A 26106-nucleotide genomic window follows, 5' to 3' on the forward strand; every position below is an offset into this window, starting at 1 on the left:
GGCGCCCCTGGCAAGGAGCGTCTTCAGGGCTTTCCCCCCCCCTCCATTTGTTAAACTTTTGAATACCTTATTTTTTATTGCATTTGTAGCCCATTCCACACCTATAACGCACAATTTGCATGCATGATTTATCCCTGTCATATAGAACAATAAATTTGCACGCTAGGATCTGTAAAGCTGTATTTATTCATGTACAGCACCTCGAGCCCAGCGCCCTCCAAGCCCGGCACCCCAAGCAGTTGCTTGGGTTGCCTGCCCGTAAATCCGGCCCTGGCTGTAAGGAACCATTCTAGCAGATCCCAGGGTGAGGCCTATAGTTGCTCATAAAATTATAAAATATATTATATTAGGAGAGTTGCATTTATATGAATACCTTAGTTTTTGTTTCTGGAAACAAGTCACTTTAAAAACCCTGTCTATATTTCTACCACACCCAGCCTCTTATAATCAAATGTCCTACATCTATAATGTGTTTTGTTAGTATGCCTTTTGTTTTTGCCAGGAAGCATTTGAGACAAAGTGTCCTTTCAGTGAAATCTTACAATATTTGAAGTAGTAATTACTGAATGCCAGAATTAATTTTTCTCTGATAATTATTCCTTAAACAGAGTTGACAATCCCAGGCATTTAACTCATTCATTAAAATTCAGTAATGATTTCTCCTATGGCTTTCACTAGCAGTAATGACATGCATTATTATGCATCACTAATTTCCATGAAGAACAATGAGGCACTATTTTATTGGCATCTAGAATTACTCTACTGTACTTTCCTGTGTTTTTCTGAAGAGACGATGAAAGGGGGAGTCATGCAGTCTGGATTAAGTTTACTCTTTTTCAGCCATTATAAAATTCTGCTACATCAGCAAAGTGTTAAAGAGAGAGTGCTAAATGTTTAAAAACTATTTTAGTTATTGCATAATAATTGGGATGAGTGTCAAAGTCCCTGGCACCCGTTAAGATCTTTAGCTAGGCCTGGAGTCAATTTTTGCATTATGAATAAAATTTGACAAGTGATTAGGACTTTAGTTTAAAATTAGGTGCATTTGACTAAAATATGTTAGGGTTTTCTTTGTTTTTTAACTGGTAATCCTGTCATAATTTCTTTTTCCATGAGCTCAGTGGTCCACTTCTGAAAGCGACAATAACTCTGTTGCATTGTCGGCCTGCTTCTCTTCCCATTAACTTCACTGGAAGCAGGATCAGGTCCTAAATGCATTTGTTTTTCAGCTGAAGCTAGGCAAACAATTCACAGTTAAGCAAGTTTACCCCTTCTACTTGTTTGTGAAGTGTCCACAGAGATTTTTTTTTTTTTTACAAATGCGTTCACTATTTTCAATTGTCTGAATGTTTTATATGAAAAAACTTCATTATTTGCTTGTGAGCTCACTATGAGCATTCTTTATTCTACATTTGTAATTTGATATTGAAATGGTTGATTGGTCATTTGGATCACCTGACATTCTTTTTCTGTTCCTTAACTGGATGATCTGATCTTTATAGACAAATTCTACTTCTATGGCAAACAATCTTCTTTTTATCACCAAATACATTTTGTTTTGTGATTATATGCAGGGCCGGTGCAAGGAATTTTCGTGCACTAGGCGAAACTTCCACTTTGCGCCACCCCCCCCCCCCACCCAGCTAACCCCGCCCCCCTGTAGCAGCTAACCCCGCCCGCCACCCGGGGAGCCCGCCGCCCCCCCTGCCCAGGGAGGCCCCCCCCCGCAGCAGCTACCCCCCCTCTGCAGCTAACCCCGCCCGGGGAGCCCCCCTCCACAGCAGCTAACCCCGCTCGCCTGGGGAGCCCCCTCTCTGCGGCAGCTAACTCCACCCAGGGAGCCCGCCCCAGCTCACCTCTGCTCCGCCTCCTCCGCTGAGCACGCCGGCGCCACTCTAATTCTCCGCCACTCCCCTCCCAGGCTTGCGGCGCCGATTGGAGGAGAATTAGAGTAGGGGCTGTGTGCTCAGCGGAGGAGGCAGAGTGGAGGTGATCTGGGGTGGGGAGCGGTTCCCCTGTGCGCCCTGCCCCTGTTACTGCGGGCGGCCCTCCCCGCGTCCCCCCCCCCCCCGCCCCAGCTAACCTCCACTCCACCTCCTTGCCTGAGCAGGCTTTTAGGCGCCCTCAGCCACTAGGCGCCCTAGGCGGCCGCCTAGTTCGCCTAGTGGTTGCACCGGCCCTGATTATATGACTCTCTGCTACAGGCCCCACATTTTCATTCTGCGGTCATTTGTATGAACAAAGCTTTGCTTGCCAAAAGGGTGACATCCGTTCCTGTGCAATGGACATTCACTTCCTGTTATAAGTCCTATTCTCTACTAACGTCCTATCTACCTAAGCCCTCAAAATGTTTAGTTTAACAAAGAGAAAGTTAAGGGTGATTTGATCACAGTCTCTAAGTACCTACTTGGAACAAATTACCAAGGATTGTGGTGGATTGTCCATCATTGGACCTTTTAAAAATCCTGATTTTTTTTCTAAAATATATGCTATAGTTCAAACAGGAATTAATTCAGGGAAATTCCATAGTCTGTGTTATACAATAGATCAGACTAGATGATCACACTGGTCCCTCCTGGCTTTATAATCTAAGAAAATATGAAAATAGGGGGAATTTCACCTAAACTGAATAAAAAGGGATGTAACATGCCAAAGCAAAATTCTGTTGAGAAGTTTCCAGAATATTCACAAATAATTTTTCTTGCTATCCACTCAGCTGTGGTCATAACTCAGGTTCTGCATTTGGATGTGAGGTACAGGACCACATTTTACTCACATTAAAAAAAATGCATTTGATTTACATTAGGGCCTAGCAGCCTGAACCAATCCCACAGCCCCCTTTTGCTAGGTTCTGTACAAGCACATAGTAAGAGCTTACCTTCCAAATTGACAAGACAGACAAGGGAAAGATGGAGAAAGGGATCAAATGTACAAGCTGAAGATTGGGAAGTGAGTTACAGAGAGATTAAATTACGTGCCTAAGGTCATAGAGGAAGTATGTTGCAGAGCCAGGGGGACTGAATGTAGATCACAAGCATCCAATTCCAGTGCTTTAACCACAATATCATCCTTCCTGCTCCTCACTTCCTACCTTCATCCTCTCCCTACTCATGTGACTAGCTCCCCCTGAACTCAGTGGATTTACTTCTGCTCTCACACCAATGGAAATCTGGAATAACTCCTTTGATGTGGGGTGTTTACAGCACCGTAAAACATGTGAAAGAGCAGACTTAGGCCAATACATCTCACAGTTTATAGATTAGAGATGCTGACTGAAATATGGACACTGTCACACTGGTATAACAGAGCAGAATTTGGCTTACTGGGGCTACTTACCTTGAAAGCACATGCAGGGTTTAGCCCACAGTAGCTTCAGTTATTTGGCTAATAGATTAATTCCCTAATGGAACAAAAAAGCAGAAGCATTATGAATGTATATAATTCATTTCCCCTGCATTGCCTTCTATCTAGTTGAGGCAGATCAGCCATCCTTTAAAGTGCATTTTGCGCCCCTTAAAAGCTAAACTGTCAAGCATTTAGGCCCAAGCAATTGTTGACTTTATATTTCTATAATTCTCATGAAACATGTTGAATTTGCATTTATAACTACAATTGTCAAAAATGCCCCTAAAGTCATAGAATATGCATTGCACTCATTTGAATGATGCCTGAGATGCTTGTTCAGTTGGAAAAGTTATTCATTAGATATGCAAACATTTCAACAGATAATTTGGATTTGGCTCAAAATCACACTGTCTTTTTTTACTAGTCAAGCTTCCCACTGCCAGGGATTTGGGGTCAAATTCATCCCTGATGTAACTTCTTTGGCTTCAGAAGGGTTACTCCAGTGGTGAATTGGGCCCACTATACATTAGCCCTATTTATATGGAGCAGCAGTGACATCCAATAACTTACTAGCTCCAATCACAGATGTATATGCCTTAGGGATATATTGGTAGCCTGGTTTCCTATTACAGGGTGATAGTCAGTATTCAAATTGCTTACCTAGGAAAGCTACACCTTTACTATTGTAAACAGTTTACTGACTGGAATCAGAATAGTTAAGACTGAAGGTGGTGCTTTGTGCGCATCTGAGATCTAGTTTCCAAGCTTTTTATTATTGTCAATTGCTTTGGGTGACCATGCCCACTGCATCCCCAGTCCTAGGGAAACTTTCCTACCCTTAATCAGAAAAACCCAGGAATGAAATGGACCAGCCAGAACCATATTTTTAAATATTGGCCTCTGTTGTGCATAGAAATAATGGTGGACTCTATTTAGATAATTTAGATGTCCAACTATCTGACTCTGCCTACAAATCAGAAATGAAGATATTTAAACATCCTAAATCATAAAATTGTAGGCCCAGTTAAGATGGGGCTGAAAATCAGTATCTAAACATTCCCCAATATTGTTTTCATGATCTTCCATGAAATAAAGGGCATAATAGAAGGATTGTTATTAAAATTATACTATTCATTCTGATTTCTTAATAATTCCATACTTTATTTAAAAATAAAGTAAGAGTTAAAGGCCATCTTTGTGGTTTCCATTCATTCAACTCTCTTAGCCGAAACATTGTGAAAGAATAAGTTAAGAACCGGATCATTTAAATTTCATATAAAAACAAACAAATGTAATCCCCATAGGTTTCTAGAAACAAAACACAAAAAATCAGCTTTTGTGGTGCTGTTCTATACAGATATAAACACTTGTCAGGAACCATCATAGGCTGTGAAATTAGCTATGACTATCCAATAATATTCCTAGATGAAAAGAAAACTCGGTTCACAGCACGATTTATGTCACAGATGAATGTGGTCCAGGATGAATTTGGTTGAAAGTTGCCCCAGAAAAAATAGTGTTAAACCACTATATATGCTTTGAGACAGGCACTGCCTCTTCCCATATGTCTGTACACAGACAGCATCAGGACCCCAATCCTAATTAGGCCCCGGGTGCTACAATATAAATAATAAATAACAGAATTGATGTCATCTTGGATATTATTTATTATAAGAACATAAGAATGACTGCATTAGGTCAGACCAATGGTCCATCTAGCCCAGTATCTTGTCTTCCAACAGTGGCCAATGCCAGGTGCTTCAGAGGGAATGACCAGAACAGACAATCATCAAGTGATCCATCCCCTGTCACCCATTCCCAGTTTCTGGAAAACAGATGCTAGGGACACTCAAAGCATGGTGTTGCAATGATATGTTCTGTGGATTTATTTGGAGTGTGGGCACTGGGCCTAGGGTGACCAGATGTCTATTTAGAAAAGCTGGACATGCACAAGTCCATGGGGCCGGATGCAATGCATCCGAGGGTGCTGAGGGTGTTGGCTGATGTGATTGCAGAGCCATTGGCCATTATCTTTGAAAATTCCTGGCGATCAGGGGAGGTCCCGGACGATTGGAAAAAGGCACATACAGTGCCCATCTTTAAAAAAGGGAAGGAGAATCCGGGGAACTACAGACTCACCTCAGTCCCTGGAAAAATCATGGAGTAGTCCTCCAGGAATCTATTTTGAAGCACTTGGAGGAGAGGAAGGTGATCAGGAACAGTCAACATGGATTCACCAAGGGCAAGTCATGCCTGACCAACCTGATTGCCTTCTATGATGAGATAACTGGCTCTGTGGATATGGGGAAAGCGGTGGATGTGATATACCTTGACTGTAGTAAAGCTTTTAATACAGTCTCCCAGAGTATTCTTGCCAGCAAGTTAAAGAACTATGGGTTGGATGAATGGACTATAAGATGGATAGAAAGCTGGCTAGATTGTCGGGTTTAATGGATAGTAGTGATCAATGGCTCGATGAATAGTTGGCAGCTGGTATCAAGCAGAGTGCCCCAGCGGTTGGTCCTGGGGCTGGTTTTGTTCAACATCTTCATTAATGATCTGGATCATGGGATGGATTGCACCCTCAGCAAGTTCATGGATGACATTAAGCTGGGGGGAGAGGGAGATATGCTGGAGGGTAGGGATAGGGTCCAGAGTGACCTAGACAAATTGGAGGATTGGGCCAAAAGAAATCGGATGAGATTCAACAAGGACAAATGCAAAGTCCTGCACATAGGATGGAAGAATCCCATGCACTGCTACGGGCTGGGGACCGACTGGCTAAGTGGCAGTTCTGCAGAAAAGGACCTAGGGGTTACAGTGGATGAGAAGCTGGATATGAGTCAACAGTGTGCCCTTGTTGCCAAGAAGGCTAACGGCATATTGGGCTGCATTAATAGGAGCATTGCCAGCAGATCGAGGGAAGTGATTATTCTCCTCTATTTGGCACTGGTGAGGCCACATCTGGAGTATCGTGTCCAGTTTTGGGCCCCACACTACGGAAAGGATGTGTACAAATTAGAGAGAGTCCAGCAGAGGACAATGAAAATGATAAGGGGGTTCGGGCACACAACTTATGAGGAGAGGCTGAGGGAACTGGGCTTATTTAGTCTGCAGAAAAGAAGAGTGAGGGGGGATTTGATAGCAGCCTTCAACTACCTGATGGGGGGTTCCAAAGAAGATGGAGCTCGGCTGTTCTCAGTGGTGGCAGATGACAGAACAAGGAGCAATGGTCTCAAGTTGCAGTGGGGGAGGTCTAGGTTGGATATTAGGAAAAACTATTTCACTAGGAGGTTGGTGAAGCACTGGAATGGGTTACCTAGGGAGGTGGTGGAATCTCCATCTTTAGAGGTTTTTAAGGCCCAGCTTGACAAAGCCCTGGCTGGGATGATTTAGTTGGGGTTGGTCCTGCTTTGAGCAGGGGGTTGGACTAGATGACATCCTGAGGTCACTTCCAACCCTAATCTTCTATGATTCTATGTCCAAATTTTAACAGGGACAGTCCCGATATTTGGGGCTTTTTCTTATGAAGGCACCTATCAGCCCCTTACCCCCACCCCTCCTAATTTTTCACACTTGCTATCTGGTCACCCTAATTGGGCCAAATGTGCAGGCAATATGAACAGAGTCACAGGGTAGACAAGCTTTTGAAAACCTAGGCCACAGAAAATACTCCCACCTACTAATGTATAAGTGAGCATAAGTGAGTCTAAACTGGTGTGGTTTAAAACCTGAGGCACTGAAAGAAGGTAGAAGAAGGTGTGAGTATAACCCCCAAATCTTCTGGGTGTAGTGTTCTGTCCCAACTAGTGGCACCAAGACCATTTAGAGAGAGAGAGATAAAATGAGTCTGCTCTACAGCTTTAGCTAAGAGTCAGTTGGCTTTTAGCTCATGCTGTAGAGGCTCATGCACTAAGCTCCCGAGATCCTAGGTTCAGTCCCACCCACCGATGACATCTGTTGGCGTTACAAGCGGGGTCTGGTCTGGGATTTCAATTGGGAAGTCTCTGAAGCTCAGGATGCATTTCCTCAGCTAGGGGAAGTATGTAACCCCCACACCTCCTGCGTGTAGTGTTCTGTCCCATCTAGTGGCACCGAGACCACTTGAGAGAGATAAAATGAGTCTGCTTTACAGCCTTAGCTATCAGCCAGTTGGCTTTTAGCTCATGCTGTAGAAGCTCATGCACTAAGCTCCAGAGGTCCCAGGTTCGATCATGCCACCGATGACCAGGGTCTGTCGGTGTTACATGAGCAGAGGCAGCTTCCACCTAGCTTCAAATGATATTTTCTTCTGGCTGCTTGGTGCATAATTTGCACCAGTTGAGAGTCCCTTGCACATCAGCAGAATGTGGGTAAATAGTAGAGCTGTCAGAAAATGTTCCCCACATCTAGGGTGATCAGATGAGAATTCCAAAATATCAGGACCACCACAGGGGGAGCACCTTTTCAATTGTTACACTCATCCGTCCGAGTCTTCGGCGGCACTTCGGCGGAGGGTCCTTCAGTCACTGACGGTCTTTGGCGGCATTTCGGCGGCAGGTAATAAACCTTGCTGCCAAAGAAGGAAGTACCCGCCACCAAAATGCCACCGAAGACCATTGGCGACTGAGGGACCCACCACCGAAGTGACGCCGAAAAGGCACTTCCCATGCCGGTCATCGCCACCTAAGCAACAAGGAAAAAAAAAGCGCCAGAAACAAAATATTGGGACAAATGGCGTCCCGACCGTACTTCGGTTGGGATGCAGGACAAACTGCTCGATCTTGGGACAGTCCCGATTTTATCGGGACGTCTGGTCACCCTACCCACATCCCTATGGAAAATTTCAACTTTGGGGTCAAAAACCAAGAAACAAAAACTTCAGGTTTTCAGACAAAAATAAGTCAGTATTTATTTATTTATTTATTTATTGCAGAAAACCAAAAGATTTGAGGAAAACAGATATTTTCCATGAAAATTTTTGTTTTGTCAAAAAAACATTTTTCTGTCAAAAACAGTTTTGAAGGAAAATTTTCAACTAGGCCTAGTAAGTATATTTAAGGGAGTCTGAGTGTAAAGGAGTCTGAGGCCAAGTCTACATTATGGGTGCTACAGCGGCACAGCTATGGGACCGTATGCAAGTCACACATTGTTGTCTCCTCAAACATCTTAAAATCTGCCAACAATAGCTTTAATTGTGGCACAGGAATTTTAAAAAGCAGGTTACCTTGAATTTCATATAGAAGGGTTGGTATTTTTAAAGAGATGATGCTGTTCTTAAGCAATTTTTCTAATGTGATGGATACAAGCAGGGTTTTTTTCATATCTGGCATACAACTTTTGTCTTTCCATCTTCAATAAACATGTCAGGGGCCTCACATCCTCCGGCCAGACTCAGATTTTTCTAAGGCTGCACTAAACATTTCATTCATAAAGTGAATTGGCTAAGTTTAGGAATTTGACCTGAAAATGAAGGTAAAAATGGAAAGGGAAGGGGAATACTGAGTTGATGGAGGGGGAAAGGGGAATAGTACATGAAGGATAGTGAAAACAAGGATAGAAAATGAGGCAATCCTAACTTTGAATGTTCTGATTTTTGTGGATTTAAATCATCCCACTCATACTGGGTTTTGATGTAGAGTCTAGTGGATACATTTTTGCATTTCCAACTTGTTATAATGTCATGTTTTAGGTGAAGTGGCTTTCTGCTGCTCTGAAGCTTTTAGTGTCTTTATTGAATGAGAGGCAGCAAGACACATTTTGTGACAGTGCCAATTAAGATTTCTCTCTGGAGAATTTTGCAGAGGAAGTGCCTGATCAACAGGCTTATGTAGTGTACAAAAGACACATGCTGCATGTCTGCACCCCTCCACATCAATATACAAGTGACAGCGAGTAGGGTGTTTTGATACCAGGTTAGTTGTGAATCACTTTCTGAACTGCTCCTGGAGTCCTGACAGGAGAATACATTAGTATACAGCACCTCCAAAGAATCATCCATTTCTGGCATTGTTTGGGGCAATACTCTTCTGGAACTCGATCCCTATGTATTTCTTTGGTCGGTTTTAGTTGCTTCAGTTTTCTGTCAGTACTTACACCTCTGGTTGGGATGCTGCTTCCTCAGAAGCGAGTACCCAGCTGCATATTATGTTTGAAAAAAAGAAACACTCTCAGGGCTCCATTTTCTTGTTTTTGTTGGAGTTTTTTTGGTTTTGGCTGGGATGTTAGTTACTCACTGAGAGTCTTCGTTTGTGCATGTAAGAGGGTAGTTTAGTTATACAAGGACATCTAGTTTCACAGATTGAGTTGGTCAATGCTAGATAGGCATGAGTCTGAATCACAATCCCATGTTCAACACATTCTTCAACTTTGTGGTTTTCCAAGTTTGAATTCAGAACCCAGTCCAGGCTCTCATTTTTCAATATGGCCCTGTGACAGGTTCGGTCACAGACCCCCTTGGGACTGTCACCTGATGTGCTGGAATTACCTCTGAGCCTGTTTTCCCTGCCAGCTTGGGACTCCAGAACCCTGCCCTGTTGAACCTGACACGCTAGCCTGCTGCAACACAGACCCAGGTCTGGTCCACGCCCCCAAAGCTGCAGACTTTAACCAAAAACTGCTCAGCAGGTCACCTATCTCCAACACCCAGACACCCAGTTTCCAATGGGATCCAAACCCCAAATAAATCCATTTTACTCTGTATAAAGCTTATACAGGGTAAACTCATAAATTGTCTGCCTTCTATAACACTGATAGAGAGAGATGCACAACTGTTTGCTCCCCCAGATATTAATCACTTACTCTGGGTTAATTAATAAACAAAAGTGATTTCATTAAATATAAAAAGTAGGATTGAAGTGGTTTCAAGTAGTAACAGACAGAACAAAGTAAGTCACCAAGCAAAATAAAGCAAAAACACGCAAGTCTAAGCCTAATACATTAAGAAACTGATTACAGGTAAAATATCACCCTCAGAGATGCTCCAATAAGCTTGTTTCACAGACTAGACTCCTTCCTAGTCTGGGCCCAATCCTTTCCCCTGGTACAGCAGACATCTTAGGTGGAAAGCAGGGGTGTTCTCATGACTGGCAGTCCTCTTTGTTCTGTTCCACCCCTTTTTATAGCCTTGGCACAAGGCGAAAATATTTTGTCTCTCTGGGTCTCCACCCCTCCTTCTAAATGAAAAAGCACCAGGTTTAAGATGGATTCCAGTATCAGGTGACATGTTCACATATCCTGTGAGACCCCAGCCTCCATTCTTCCAGGGCTGGCCCACATGTACCCAGGAAGGTTTGCAAGTAAACAGAGCCATTTACAACCAATTGTCCTAGTCAATGGGAGCCATCAATTCTAAACCTCCATTAGTGGCCCACACTTTGCATAATTACAATAGGACCTCAGAGTTATACTTCATATTTCTAGCTTCAGATACAACAACGATACATGCATACAAATAGGATGAACACGCTCAGTAGATTATAAGCTTTGTAATACCTTACAAGAGACCTTTTGCATAAAGCATATTCCAGGTACATTATATTCACATTCATAAGCATATTTTCACAAAGCATATGGAGTGCAACATCACAGGCCCTATCTTTAGTTTGTGCTCCGAGAGAGTTAGGGTTGTGGTAGGTCCAACAATTTCCCCAAAATAACCTAATGGGCCGTATTTAGCCCTAGCGTAAATAGGCCCAACTACTTCGGACTTCAATGGGAGTTGCACCCACATGTAGGCAAGGGCTAAAGTAAGTCCATTGTGCCAATATGGCTGCATTCATTTCAACAATTCAAGAAGGAGAAACAATATACTTTAAATTACCAACGATCTTTAGTGTGTATGAAGAGGGCAATAAAACAAAGCACAAAAAAAGAGAACACTCTGTGTGTGTGCATGCGTTTGTGTGTGTGTGTGTGTGTGTACGCGCACAGGCATCCTCCATTTCAGGCCAAATCTGTAAATAAAATAACAGTTGTTTCTGTTGTTGGGAGGAGGAATTCTTTGTGTGTATGATGCAAAAGGACAAGTTGTAGCAGATACACCATGTTATGATGGATATACGTATACACAGAGAGAGAGAGAGAGAGAGAGAGAGAGAAGCTATCGCCTCTGCTATGTTCATTATGAACGCTGTGTGAGAATGTTCTGCTGGCTGGGGCACTGAACTAAGATTCAGATGATCTCGTTTCAGTTCCTTGCACTGCCCCAAACTTCCTGTGTTATCTTGGGAAAGTTATTTAGGGGGAAATTTTCAAAGGTACATATTGCAGTTAGGTGCCTAATTCCCATTGAAAGTCAATGGAATTTGGACATCTGTCATTTGTACCTTTTGAAAACATCTTTGTGCTTTAGTTTCTCATCTGTAAAATGAGTCTAATAGTACTTCTTTTGTCTATCTTCTCTATTTATATTGTAAGCTCCCTGGGGCAGGGACTTTCTGTTATTATGTGTACATACAATGCCTAGCACAATGGGGCCCTGAACCTGATTGGGGCCTCTACATGCATTCAAATGTAGCATACAAAATAACAATGATCTATGTAACATAAATGATAGATTTAATGATTCTAAGGAAAGGAAGCAGTGAGAGCAGCAGAATAAGGCAATGGACTTCAAAAAAGCAAACTTTAACAAACTCAGAGAACTGGTAGATCAGGTACCATGGGAAGAACAAACACCTCTCAGGGATTGTATAGGTTTATTTGGTCCTGCCTCAGTGCTGGGGTAGATGACCTCTTGAGGTCCCTTCCATCCCTACATTTCTATTATTCTGTGTGCTGTATGTGCCTTTTATTTTTGTAATAACCATCAAAAACAGAAAAGACCCACTGCCTCTTAGCTGGCATTCATGAGTTAGGCATAATATGCTGTGACATACCAGGGTGCAGCTGTCTCACCCATGCCCTACAACCGTGGGTGCCTTACAATGCCTTTCTGAAGTAGCTCCCACCTGGGCTGCTCACAAACAGCCATACAGCATGCAGGCCACACCCTGAGTGTCTGTGTAACTGCAGCCTGTCAGCCACACTTGGGTTACACTCTGGCTCTCACCAACGTTCTTTATACTGCAGGGTGATCGCCAACACACTGCCAGTCTTAGGTTTCCCCCCCGAAATGTATGTCCTGTACTGCCCAGCCCTCTCCTGGACTATACAAGTTATATTAGCTCCATTATTTCTTTAAAAGAAATGATATGCACAAAAGTTGTCACTCCAAATGGGGTTTTTTGGACATTCCAGTTTAAACATACGGGATTAGATAAAACAATAAAACGGGTTTATTAACTACAACAAGGAGACTGATTTTAAGTGAATACAAGTAATGAGGCATAAAAGTCAGAAATAGTTACAAGAAAAATAAAGATAAAAGACAATTGGTTCCTAACTTAACACACTGTGTTAAATTCAAAGCAAAGTTTTCTCACCACATGCTTTCATGTGGTAGTCTAAGGCCTACAAAATTAAGGGCACGTCTTCACTCGCAAGGTTAAAGTGCTGCTGCGGCAGAGGTGCCGCGGCAGCACTTTAACATAGCTTGTGTGGTTGTGGCAGAGCACTGGGAGAGAGCTCTCCCAGCACGCTAAAAGAACCACCTCCACAAGGGGCATAGCCACCAGCGCTGGGAGCGTGGCTCCCAGCGCTGGTGCACTGTCTATACTGGCACATAACAGCACTGAAACTTGCAACGCTCAGGGGGGTGTTTTTTCACACCACTGAGCGAGAAAGTTGCAGCGCTGTAAAGTGCCAGTGCAGACAAGCCCTAAGTCGACCTAATTTATGTTGGCATACAGCCGCCACAGTAATTACATTGCTCAGGCGTGTCTGCACTTTGCTCTTTGTGTCGGCGGTGTGTGTCCTCATCAGGAACGCTTGTATTGATTATGCTGTCAATGTGGGGTATTTTGGGACGGCTCCTGAAAGCCAGTAATGGTTGACGAAAGCAATGCAGTGTCTACACTGACACTGCATTGACTTAACTACATTGATCCTGACTTGTGGAGGTGGAGTTATTAAGTTGTTGTAGTGGAGCAGTTACATCGGAGGAAGCAAAATTGAAGTGTAGACACTTCCATAGTTAGATCGCTGTAAGCTGCCTTGAGTTGACCTAACTCTGTAGTGCAGACTAGACCGTACTGACCAAACTTTTTAGGTCAGGACCCCTTCTCCCAGAGTCCAATGAATGTTTCCTTTGTCGCTTCAGGTGCTGTGAATACGATGGGCAGTGAGGAAGATAGAGACAGGTGTCTTTGGGTGTCTGCCCCTTTTTATGATCCTATCTCCCCTTAGAGAAGCATTTCCAGAAGGGAGCAAGGTGACAGGCAGTCTGTGTGGAAGGAAACTCCATGCTGTTTCTTTGCTAAGATGTAGACTTTTTGCCCCTGCCTCCTTTCCTGACAACAAATGGCCACTTAGCAGGTAATGGTGCTGGCTACGGCGTCAGCTTACCCTTCATCTCTGTGGAACTGGTTTGGCCATTCCCCAGACTTCTCTGGTAAACATACTTTTAGTCATGAGCTCAACTTATGTTTATAACTTCACATACATCACTGCTACATGCATTTTGCTGTAGTATTATTGATCAGCAAGTTATGAGTTTTTAAATGATATCTTACCAGTTATACTTTGTACAAAGGTTATTACAATAGTGCGTAGACTGTGAATACCGGGATGTATTTATTTTATTTTAATAAGTAACAACAACAGAAAAGACCCACTGCCTCTGAGCTGGCATTCATGGGTTATGTATCACATGCTCATTGAAAAAAATTGTAGCAGAAACCTTTCTGGCTGATAAGCTCTTTTTAGTCTTTCAGCAGGGAGGAGGTATTGTGAGCATGAGGCACATGATGCAAGGCACAAGATAAAGACAAAAATTAATTCAGTGTTTGAGAGAAATCAAGAGGAATTTAACATTCTTGATAAAATGAAATACCAGATTGGGGGTAGGACATGGGGATTTTACACACCCAACTCCCATCATCACTAATAGCGGTCTGTGCTTTACAGAATAACCTTGAGAAGCTGCATAAGGGCTTTTAGGTCTGTGCTACATGTGTGGTCATAAGGGTGCGCCCTTGAATGCCTTCTAGATATATTTTTAATGGCTGCTTCTGCCCGCTCCCCTCGCCCCCCCCCCCTCGCCCCGGATACCCACCAATGATTCTGGAAAATAGATAATTAGATTCTCTGCCAGCAAATACACATCAACACAAAGGCAAACTAAAGACACAATCCTGCTTTCCCTCCCTGCGCAAATGAAACTCAAACTGACTTCAAGAAATGCAGGCATAAGCCCCAAATAAACTGGATTTCATGGCTGAAAAGAAAGCAATTAGTACCTTGTAATTACTATAATGTGTGTTATATTGTATTAAGTGTGTAATTAATATGTAGCCCTAATTTAGGCTTGTAAATCCCCCATACTGAGATAAGAAAATCATTCACATCAATCTCTGTCTGACTCATAAAGCAGATGTATCAAAGGGGATGAAAGGAAAGTTAAATGGTGTGGAAACGTCCCAAAAGGAGGGGAAGGAGATGCATTGTAGAAGCCTAGATAGCTATTGTAAACAGAGTAGTGCCTTCAAGACATGCTTTCTTCACCAGCTCCCCTGGGAGCATAAGGAAGGTCTTATTACTATTAATTATTTGTATTACTGTAGTGTCTAGAAGCCCTCGACAAGGACCAGGGCTGATTGTGCTAGGTCAGTGGTTTTCAAACTGGGGTACGTGTATCCCTAGAGGTACGCAAGCTCTCGTCAGGGGGTATGTGAGAAAAATCTGGTAATGGCAGACAACGCATTTTATTTAGTGAGACTTGGCAATCTAATCATAGGTATATTATGACTCTATCTCAGATGGGGGTACGTGGTAGACTACATTATTTGGAAAGGGGTACGCAGCTGAAAAAGTTTGAAAACCACTGTGGTAGGTGGTTTTCCACAGAAGGTCCAAATGGAGATTAGTGCTGGGGGTATTGCTGCAGGAAAAGGGGAGAAGCTACCCTTTGTGGTCTGTTTCCTTCAGGACTTGTGTGGTGTTCAGCTGGATACATGTACAGAATCTAGGGCTTTGTCTACACTACAGAGTTTTATTGACAAAAGACAGCTTTCATCGACAAAACAGTGGAGGTGTACTACTGCTTCTACTTGCATTATCTTCCTCACCATGCTGGTCCCTCAAAGAAGTTTTGTTTGTAGAGAGGAAGCCAATAGTAGCATGGCTTCTCAGGGAGCCATGCCAGGAGGGGAAGGAGCACTGGACAGCACTGCAGAACGACAACTCCACAAGGTTGGAGTTTCTGGATCTGCCATGTTTGGAGGCTGCTCCCTCAAATTACCTGCACCCTCAAACTTCTGTGGGAGGCTGCAAACAGGGGCGGCTCTATGATTTTTGCCGCCCCAAGCATGGCAGTCGGGCAGCCTTCAGCGGCATGCCTGCGGGCGGTCCTCGGTCACGCAGATTCGGCGGCATTTCTGCAGGTGATCTGCTGGTCCCACGGCTTCGGCATATCCACCGCCGAATTGCCACCGAAACCGTGGGACCGGCGGACCTCCCGCAGGCATGCCGCCAAAGGCCGCCTGACGGCCGCCCTCACAGGCACTGGCAGGCCGCCCCCTGCAGCTTGCCGCCCCAGGCATGCTCTTGCTGCGCTGGTGCGTGGAGCCGCCCCTGGCTGCAAACATGGCCCCGAAGAAGTTTCTCTCTCTGCCTTCCCAAGGTGCTTGTAATTTACAAACATTCTGTGGAAATCCAGGAAAGTTATGGTTTTCTGTTCCCATGGCCCCTAAACAGACAGTACCAGAATGAAGACCAAATTGTGCTCCCTAGCTCAAGTACATGCTGTGCATCACTGTTAGATGGGCAGCATTATAACCTTTATTTACTACTGAACACCACAGAGGCCTGTGGAATATATTTAAGCATATTAATCCAAATACAAATTCATGTTAGTGAAAACACTATTGCCCACATCCTCAATTAATGCCACATGCATTGAATTAATCCCTGTCAATTGGAGGTAGGTGCCTAATACCTTTGAGGATTTGGGCCTTAAGGTCTGATTCTGCTACAGTGGCCCAAGTTGAGTAGCATCCTATTTTGTAAGTAGTTCCTCTGAATAGAGGGTTGATGGGGATTATGCCCCGGGGAGTAGGTGTGGTCAATGTGCTATTGCGTTTTGGTGATCCCAAGTCAGTGTAATGGCCCCTTGATGGCTTGTAACTAGCAGACCTAGATTAGAAAAGCCCTACGGCTGCTTTCACTCACACTGGGAGTTAGCAGCATTCTCTAAAGGATTGGTCATTCATATGGGTAACAAGAATACCCAGAGTCACAGTACTAAGGATATTTTTAAAATATCAGAAATTGGAAAGGAATATAAATCTCTCTGGCTTCAGGGTATAAATCAACATTTAACTGATGGGGATTAGGAAGAAAGATTTCCCTGTGGACAGTTATTCCATAATAACTGTGTACTGCAAGGTTTCTTGCACCTCCGGATATATCTGTTACTGGCCACTGCGAGTCACAGAATATTGGACTGTAGGGACCACTGATCTGATTCAGTCTGGCAATTTCTGGTTCCTAGAAGGAACCCAGGAGTACCTCACATTTCAATATGCGGCAATCAGAAAGCATTCAATAATAAACTATGTAGACTACACATGAATAAATAAATTGTAATAATCCATATTCATCAAAGAGCCTTAATCTATTTAACTTGAGTGTTCAATTATTTTCCCATTTGTGGGTAATCTAACTGTGTGCTATAATTGTCAGGAGCAATTTAGAAAGTGAGTAGATTACCTTTTATGGTCTCAATATTAAACAATGTCCTGAATGCATGGTTGTCACTCAGTTTGTTCAGTTTTCTTACAATTTTTCCAGCTTTGCTGCAGCATTGAATAAATAGTGAAATGGAGTGCAAAGGACACTAGCAAACAGTTAGTGGTAGATACATTCTTTTAATAATTCAAAATAGTGAATAAATGCTAGGAGATACCAACAGCATTGGCACAATCAGAGTTGGTTTGATACGTTGAAGTCATCTGGCATTTATTGTACATACCATTATAACAGGAGCACAGATAAAGAAACAATCTGTTATTGGGTTGACGAATTAAGATTGTAAAGGCACACCATTTTATATTGTCTTGTACTACAACCATAAATTCTGGTTTCAAATATTTAACTCTAAACTTCTTAAGCGAATATCCCAATCTAATTTGAAGAGAAAAAATATTTTCAGTTAAGCATTTGAAAAGTGAAAATAAAAATGTGAGTAATGTTTGTTCAAACAGTGATTGGATCTTTGGAAATTGAACTTTGTAGGCTGGGTATATCCATAACTAGTGTGCTTAATTTCTTAAGCTTTATTTCAAATGACTGTATGGGTATGTCTACGTTGCAATTAAAAACCCACGGCTGGCCTGGGCCAACTGACTTGGGTCAGCCTCTGTTTTTTAATTGCAGTGTTAAGACTATTTTTATAATGTCATTGAATTTGAAAAATGAAGCAGTTTAAAAACTCACAAATATTTTGAGCATGACTAAATAAAAGAATACATTTTATACAATGTGATATAAGCCAATCAATGTGTATTTCTTCACCAGGATGCTGAATGGAGAAAAAATAATGCATGATAAACCTCGGAATAAGACTTTTCATAGCTGCAGCTTTCTTTTATTTAATGATACATCATTTCTAGGCCATTTGTGAATGCTTAAACACAAACAGTTTATGGAATAACAAATTCTGTGCTCACAGGACCTGTGCTCACAGGACAGTTTTAAACTAGCATACCTCCATTGACAGTACGGCTCAAAGACCTCAGTCAGAACTCAGGCCCAACTTTGCTAAACGCTATATAAACACTTTGAAAAATATGATCCCTATGCAAAAGAGTTTACACTCTAAGACAAATTGTCAGTAATTCCTGCGAGGGGAATCCAACACTTGCTCTAAAACATGTAATTGTCAAGCAGTATTTTCTCCCAATACTATGACCTGCCAAACTACCCCCCCCAGTATCTAACCTCAGTTTAAGCCACTACACGTACTTGTTATTTGGACAAATTAGTTTCAGGTGGGTACATGCTACAATCACCACACAAAGGCTTTTGTGCACATGTATGCAAATAAAGGCTTGGTTGAGACCGCTTTGAATATTTAGTCTGTAGACAGCAAAAGTTATGTAAATTGAAGCTTGCACATGTATATTGTACAGGTTATATAAGACACACTGCTTAACATTGATTAGAAGACAGCTAATGAATATGTAATGTGAAAAGGTCTAAGAAATCAAGTGAACAAGGTTCCAAGTCAGAGACTATTGGATAGTCTGAGATTACCCTCATGAAGTTCAGGAGACCTTCCTAGTACCCCAGAACTTGGTGACTTGGGCCCCTACCTGGTCCACCTTATCTGTTTATTATTATCTGTCATAAATATATGATCAGAAACTGTAAAGGACAACGATTCTGTCTAAAAATTTATAAATAAAGTAAAAGTTGATTAAACCTAAATTCAGAGGACTTGTGCCTCCGTTTCCCATCCTACAGGATGAAACTGACACTTTTAGAAATTTTTCATAAAAATGCAGAGAGAAAGATGGATGCCCTATTCCAGAATAGCCAATTGCCCAGTGGTTAGGGTACTCAGAGACCGAGGTTTAAATTCCTGCACGGAATTAGGCAGAGCAGACACTTGAACCTGGGTCTCACTTTTCAGAGGAGTTGCCTAATCACTGAGCTCACCCGTCTTACATAAATAGACAAAGTGCCAAGGAGTATTTTATAACGGAATATCACGATTTATATGAAATGCACCTTCTTCTTGCCCTCCTGTATAAACATTAAAGCTATGACTAGCTCGGCCCCAATGAGGCAGAAAGGTTATTTCTCTTGGGCTCAGTATCTTTCCTACAATAATGATCTCTGTGCAAACAACCCCCACAGTAGTCTGCCAAATGCACACAGTCTCTTTGTTATCCTGTGCATTCAGATTTAAAATGTGATGGGGCGGGGGAAAATCCTTTCAAACCAACGAATCTCAAACTTTGATCAGGCAGTGTTCTTTGTGGTGCTGTAATGCAATTATATCAGATGTGGACAACAAGGCTATGTCTCCGAGATGTTGGTAAATGGATGTTGTCAAGTGACTATTAATTGGTTGGTGAAGCATGGCTCTTTAATTGCCTCTCAGAGACAGTAGAAATCTTTTAATTGGTTGTAGGCTTCTGGGGGGTGATAATCAGGATCCAGACACCCCAAAGGGAGAACAGAAGGTTTAACCCCCCCAAATAAGCAGTTAAACCAACTGATTGCTTACTATGTCATTGCATTACAAAAATATATAGAGTGAGGTCTTTTACAAAAGCTTGTAGCCTTCTGAACTTGATAGTCATTAGGAGATATGCATACAGACCATGATCGTGATGAACTGATGTATTTGTGTATATAGAAAATTGTGCTCATAAACTTCAGCTCCACTTCACAGCAAGGCAGTGAGCAGTCAGACAGGGAGAAACACCACCCAAGCCAGTTGTTTACACAAACCCAACTTCAAGTACTCATCCATTGTCCAGCCCAGGAAAAGACAACGGTGGACCATGAGAATTAATGGGAAGACAATGAGACTTCCAGGCTAGAATTTCCCGACTCCGACTAACCATGAGTCACCATACCAGGAGAGAAAAGCAAAAAGGAAAAAGCTTTTTAAAAACAGGCTTGGAACTGAGGTTGGTCATCCAGAAACTGAGAGGCAGCCTTTAGGTGAGAAGCTGTCTGTGACTGCTGGATCTCCCCTGTAGCTAGAGGGTATGCTGGGGGACTCTTCCAAGGCAATACATAACTTGTATTAGAAAGGGGATTTTATCTAATATGGCAGTACAAAGCCCGCATCTTTATGTCTGGTGGGTAAGAACTGAGGAAGGATGGATTTGGGGAGACTCGGTACTTGATGGGCTGTTGGTGTCACTCTGTGAGGGGTAAATGGGCTGGTGAGAGCCAGAGAGAAACTTTATGCTTGTGGGCAGGCTATTGGTGTCAGCTAATTGAACCATAATTGCATAAAGGCCTGCATAAAGGCCTCCAGGTTACAGGGCAGGTGGTGACAGGACCCCTTACTGGTCTGGGTAGTCCCCAAAATGTCAGATGGTGTCGCATCTGTTGCCTGTCTGGTTTGTTGTCACTTTTTTGACTCACATGCCAAAATTTAAGTCTCTTCAGAGCTGAAGAGAATGCATGTGGTTGCTAAGTAATAGACAATACAATATTTTGTGTTGCTTGTTCTTTTGATATTTTTTCTTGCTAACGAGGTGACGGGCAAATGTTTTTGACATGAGGGCTGCACTGTGATTACAAATGAAGGCTCTAGGCCACACTGTCCTAGAGAGCTGCTTTTGCCAATACACTGCTGCCTCCAGCCACTGACTCTCATCTACCCATTAGAGTTCTTATCCCATGATTCATGGGCCGGAGCCTACACACTGCATGCACCTGGAGTAGTCATTCACATCTGTGCAATGTGGATGTAAAACACTACTCAATCAGAATTCCCCATTTGCTTACCCTGGTGGCAGCTTTTCACCCCTATATTTCATCCATTTTGCACAAGTGTAAATGACTTAAAACAGATACGGAGCCCAAGGGTATTAGACCCAATGTTTCTTTCTGTAAGGTAATGGTCAATTTTTCTTTTAATCTGGACTGATGATGATTTAATCTTTTTTATTGTGGTGTGAGTGAATGGGAGAATAGACAGAATCAATGAAAATGTACTGAAGCAAAAAGAGTACAAAAGGTCTCAAATTAGTTATAGATTAATATACGGAATTACAACATCATCTGAATCTTTCCCTAAAATTAAGATACTCCATTAGATCGGGTCAGAAAATGTTTTGTCTTTCCATGAAAAAGTTTGATTTTTTGTTGAAAAGCCAAAAATTAACCCAAACCATTGGGAAGGGGGGCAAGTTTTTTAATGAAAAATGTAAAATGACCACATTTTCCAGGCAAGCAGACACTTTCCAAGAATTTCATTTGGTTGAAACCTCAATTTTCTGTGGATTTTTTTTTTCAAAAATTGTCTACCAGCCCTACATAATCTTAAACCACTAAGTGTTCTTTAGCTTTCTGCCTCCTTTTTCTGATTTACTCTGGTGTTTATCCCAACAGGAATTTTAATTAATTGGGCCTAAAAATTTACCCCAATTGTAAGCTCAAATGTGAAAAGTATGTGCAAGTTCATAAGATGTCAAAATAACCTATACTTTTTGCCTGCTTGGAAATTAACCATGGAAAATAGGTCAAGTTGTTTTCAATAATGAACGTTATGAACAAACGCAAGAGAACAAGACAGAAAAACTGCCTTAGTCCAAACAAAAAGGGACTGTGGATAAAAAAGACTGTTGAAATCTGGCTGCACATCATCTGTTTTCACCAAGCATGAAATTAATGAACCAAAATTGGTATGGCAGATATTAGGCCTAATTGTTAGACAAAATAATGATGGGATGAACTATGCTGCCCACTTTTGGGGTTTCTTTAAAAGAGATTTAAAAAAAAAAAATGTCATCGCTTTCTTCTCCCATCCCACCTTGCATCCCAACTAGTCTTGTCTCATCACATCTTATATTCCCTGACCCCAAGGCAGGAGGAACAGACCAGACTGAAAGTCTTTCTTACCGAGAGGAAGGCCATTAGGCCTTGCTCTTCTTCAAGGAACTTTGTTATTCACTTGTGTGTCCTGAAAATCATCATATCATCATGACATCCAGTCCACAACCCACCAGTGGGGATACCTATTTGCCAGTACCACAGAAGCATGTAAGATCGGGTCTGTTCTGCCTCCCTCCCTTTTGTGTTACTTTCTGCACCCCCTTCCTTCGTGCCTCCTATCCTCTTCTCTGACTCTTTCCATCAAATCCTGAAGTGAACTGTACAGCATCAGCGCAGTAGGATGAGATGATCACAATCCTGCTCTGTCTAAGGAGAAAAGACCCAACCAGATGACATCCTGACCAGAATGTAAACCAGGATCCAAGCAACTGATGTCAAAGTCGTCCTGTCATTGAAAGCATCCATCTGTAACTGATCAGCCAATCTGGTGTTCCAAAACCATCAACAATAGCCATATTTCCCCCACCTTTTCTATCCTATCTCTCCTTCTCTTTGTGTCCGTTTGGTAGAAACAGGACAAACGAATACCCTTCCCATTTCAGGACTGAAAGTAAAATTAACCCTTTCCTTTTCATCAAAGAAAGGTTGTTGTTTAAACAAAAGAGATTCTGATATTTTGCCCCCAAAAGCAAAGATACTTTAATACCTTTTAAGTTTGTTCTTCATAATCACTCAATACCAGCTTCAGTATAAATGCTTGTTTTAATTTCTTGTTCTGTCTCATGTTTGATCCCTAAACTTTCAACTTAGAATCAATGCTTTTGGGTGTGTGCCAAGGAACAGTGTAAAGCCAAGGCCTCTGCAAGCCCCCTCACCTCCCAAACCTAAGTGTCACTGTTGGACAGTGTTAATAAACACCTTTGACTCTTGTGTCCCTGGAGATCAATACAACACTCCTCAGTTATGTTATCCTCTTTTTGTACATGTTGACTACTGTGATCAAGTACAATTAAGAATAGTGGTTATTAAATTCAGGGGACGGATCCTCAGTGGGTGAGAATCGGCATAACTCTAAGAACTTGATTGGCATTATGTTCCAGCTGAGCACCTGTCCCATTTAATTGTTTTGTAAATTTTACAATATGCTGGACTCTGCTTGACAATTATAACATGAGATTTGCTTTACTTTATGGTAATTATAGGTCTGCCTTTGAGAGTTGGTGTAAATGATTGTGCTGCAGGTTTGTTTCTTCTTCACACGAGTTTCTGTCCCTATAGTTGAGCTTTATCTCTAATTAGTCCTGGCCCACCCTCCAGGTGCAAGTAGGCAGGTTAGTTGGCTGTTCGGATCATATATACTTATGGGTTAAACACCCCATCACAAAGAGTAAACATATATATATTACAACTACTATATTTGACCTCCCAAACTTTGAAAGTTTTGGCATCTCCAGTATTATTTTGAAATACGATTTTCTTTGTTTTAGAACTGTAATAAAATTATCAATGCTTTGCAGCCCTCTGATTGCCCAAAAGTTGTTGGGCTCAATAATGGAATCACTGGGAGAAGTCCTATGTTATGCAGGAGGTCAGACTAAATGACCATAATCATAGAATTATAGAATCATAGGACCGGAAGGAGGTCAAGAGGTCATCTAGTCCAGTCCCCTGAACTCATGGCAGGACTAAGCATTATCTAGACCAGGGGTGGGCAAACTTTTTGGCCCGAGGGCCACACTGGGGTTGCAAAACTGTATGGCTGTGCCTCCCCAAACAGCCTGGCCCCGCCCCCTATCTGACCCCTCCCACTTCCCGCCCCCTGACTGCCCCCCTTAGAACCCCTGACCCATCCAACCCCCCCTGCTCCTTGTCCCCTAACTGCCCCCTCCCGGGACCCCCCACCTCTAACTGCCCCCAGGACCCCACCCCCATCCAACCCCCCTGCTCCCAGTCCCCTGACTGCTCTGATCCCTATCCATACCCCCACCCCTTGACAGGCCCCCCGGAACCCCATGCCTATCCAACCAATCCTGTTCCCCGTCCCCTGACCCCTATCCACACCCCTGCCAGGCCCCCCTCAGGACTCCCATGCTTATCCAACCCCCCCCCGCCTCCTGTTTGCCCCCCAGAACCTCCACCCCATCCAACCGCCCCCTGCTCCCTGTCCCCTGACTGCACCCCGGGACCCCCGCCCCTTATCCAACCCCCCGGCCCTGGCCTCCTTACCATGCCGGATGTGGCCCTCAGGCCGTAGTTTGCTCACCTCTGATCTAGACCATTTCTGACAGGTGTTTGTCTAATCTGCTCTTAAAAATCTCCAATAATGGAGATTCCAAATGGTCCTTTTTGGTCTTAAAATGAATTGAGTTTCTTTAGTAAGCCTTGGAAAAATATAGAAAGCTCTTTTCCAGAGAAGGAGGTAGGGCACACACCTGTTTAACACTCTGTAGCACTAGCTGTCAAATTCCCTTCTGTATACAGAGTAATAAAAGGGCTTGTCTGCACTGCAAAATGATCAAACATAATTGTGACTAGCTGAATCAACTGACATATCCTTGACCATGGCTAGTGGCTAGGTCAGTGATAGGTAAGAGAAATCTTGTTCAGCATATGTCAGCTAATTGTGAGGAAACCCTGCTAAGATCAGGTGGGAATATTTTACATGATGCTGCACTTGATCTGGTCTATACTGACCACACCAAGTCAGCATCTTGCGGATCTTTCACAATCATATTTGAACACAATCATGTTGTGCAACATAGACAAGCTCACAGTCCCTTTGGCCTATAAACATGACAACAACCACTCTGGTTCGGTTTTTGGTTCTTTGGAGTGATACCTGCTAAAATGTTTCCAACCATTAAATGTGTTAAGTTTTTTTCATCCTGCTTGCCAAATGTATATTTTAAATAAATCCATTTTATAAGCAGCTCATTTAATTTGATATTTAAGTCCTGTCCCGCTGATATGAATGAATGGATGGAGATATCCCACCTCCTAGAACTAGAAGGGACCTTGAAAGGTCATTGAGTTCAGCCCCATGCCTTCACTAGCAGGACCAAGTACTGATTTTGCCCCAGATCCCTAAGTGGCCCCCTCAAGGATTCAACTCACAACCCTGGGTTTAGTAGGCCAATGCTCAAACCACTGAGCTATCCCTCCCCCCATATTCTACATGGTCATGCTAGGCCTGAACTAAAGCCTCCTGAAATCAATGAAAAGAGTTGTACTGGGGCCTACTTTAACAGCACTAAGTGCTACTAATGTTTTCTTAAATAAGTAGTCACTAGCTGTCCTATGTCCACATCCATAGAGCACCACTGAAGTCAATGGCCTTCCTACTGGTGTAAAGCAGAACAGAATCTGGCTCACTGCATTAAAGTGATTTCTGAGAATCACTTCCAAGCCACATGAGGGGATTGTACATCTCGGAGAATTCCTCCAGATCAGCGTCAAGGCTTCTGACTAACAGGCGCAATTATAATTACAAAACTGTATAAAAATGTAGATAAAATAATACATATTTCTCCTTGTGCTTTTTTGTATCTATATCATGTAGTTGTGATTAAAACTTTGCTGAAAGTCAAAAACTTTGACATGGCTTTGAAGGAGTTTTCTGAAACTTAAGTATTAGGGGGTAGCCGTGTTAGTCTGTATCTACAAAAACAACAAGGAGTCTGGTGGCACCTTAAAGACTAACGGATTTATTTGGGCATAAGCTTTCGTGGGTAAAAACCTCACTTCTTCGGATGCATAGAGTGAAAGAGTGTTGTTTCTGAAACTTACAATCCCCACCTCTAGATAGAGGGAATTTTATCACCCAGTCATCTTTAATTTCATTCATTTTTAATGTTTTCCCCTTTCCAGCTGCTCTCTGGTGTCCAGTTTTGTGGCTCTGTGGGGATCAGAGAGATTGATGTTTTGAGCAGAACTGTAGAGGTCAGTTAAGCCCAATGCTCTTGCCAGAATTTAGTCCAGCAGCTGGTGCAGATAGAGCAGCTCTGGAACTAGAGCCAGGAAGACAGACACCTAGTGAAGTGATGAAGTGGTTGTAAAAACAACACTGAGGTTTCAGCAGGAGAGAGCAGGAGGGTGGGTAGAGTCTTCTAAGGGCTTTTCTATAAGGGGACACTCAGGAAAGTTAAGATGAATTAATTA

This window comes from Emys orbicularis, chromosome 1 (genome assembly GCF_028017835.1).
Source record: "Emys orbicularis isolate rEmyOrb1 chromosome 1, rEmyOrb1.hap1, whole genome shotgun sequence".
NCBI classification, from domain to species: Eukaryota; Metazoa; Chordata; order Testudines; family Emydidae; genus Emys; species Emys orbicularis.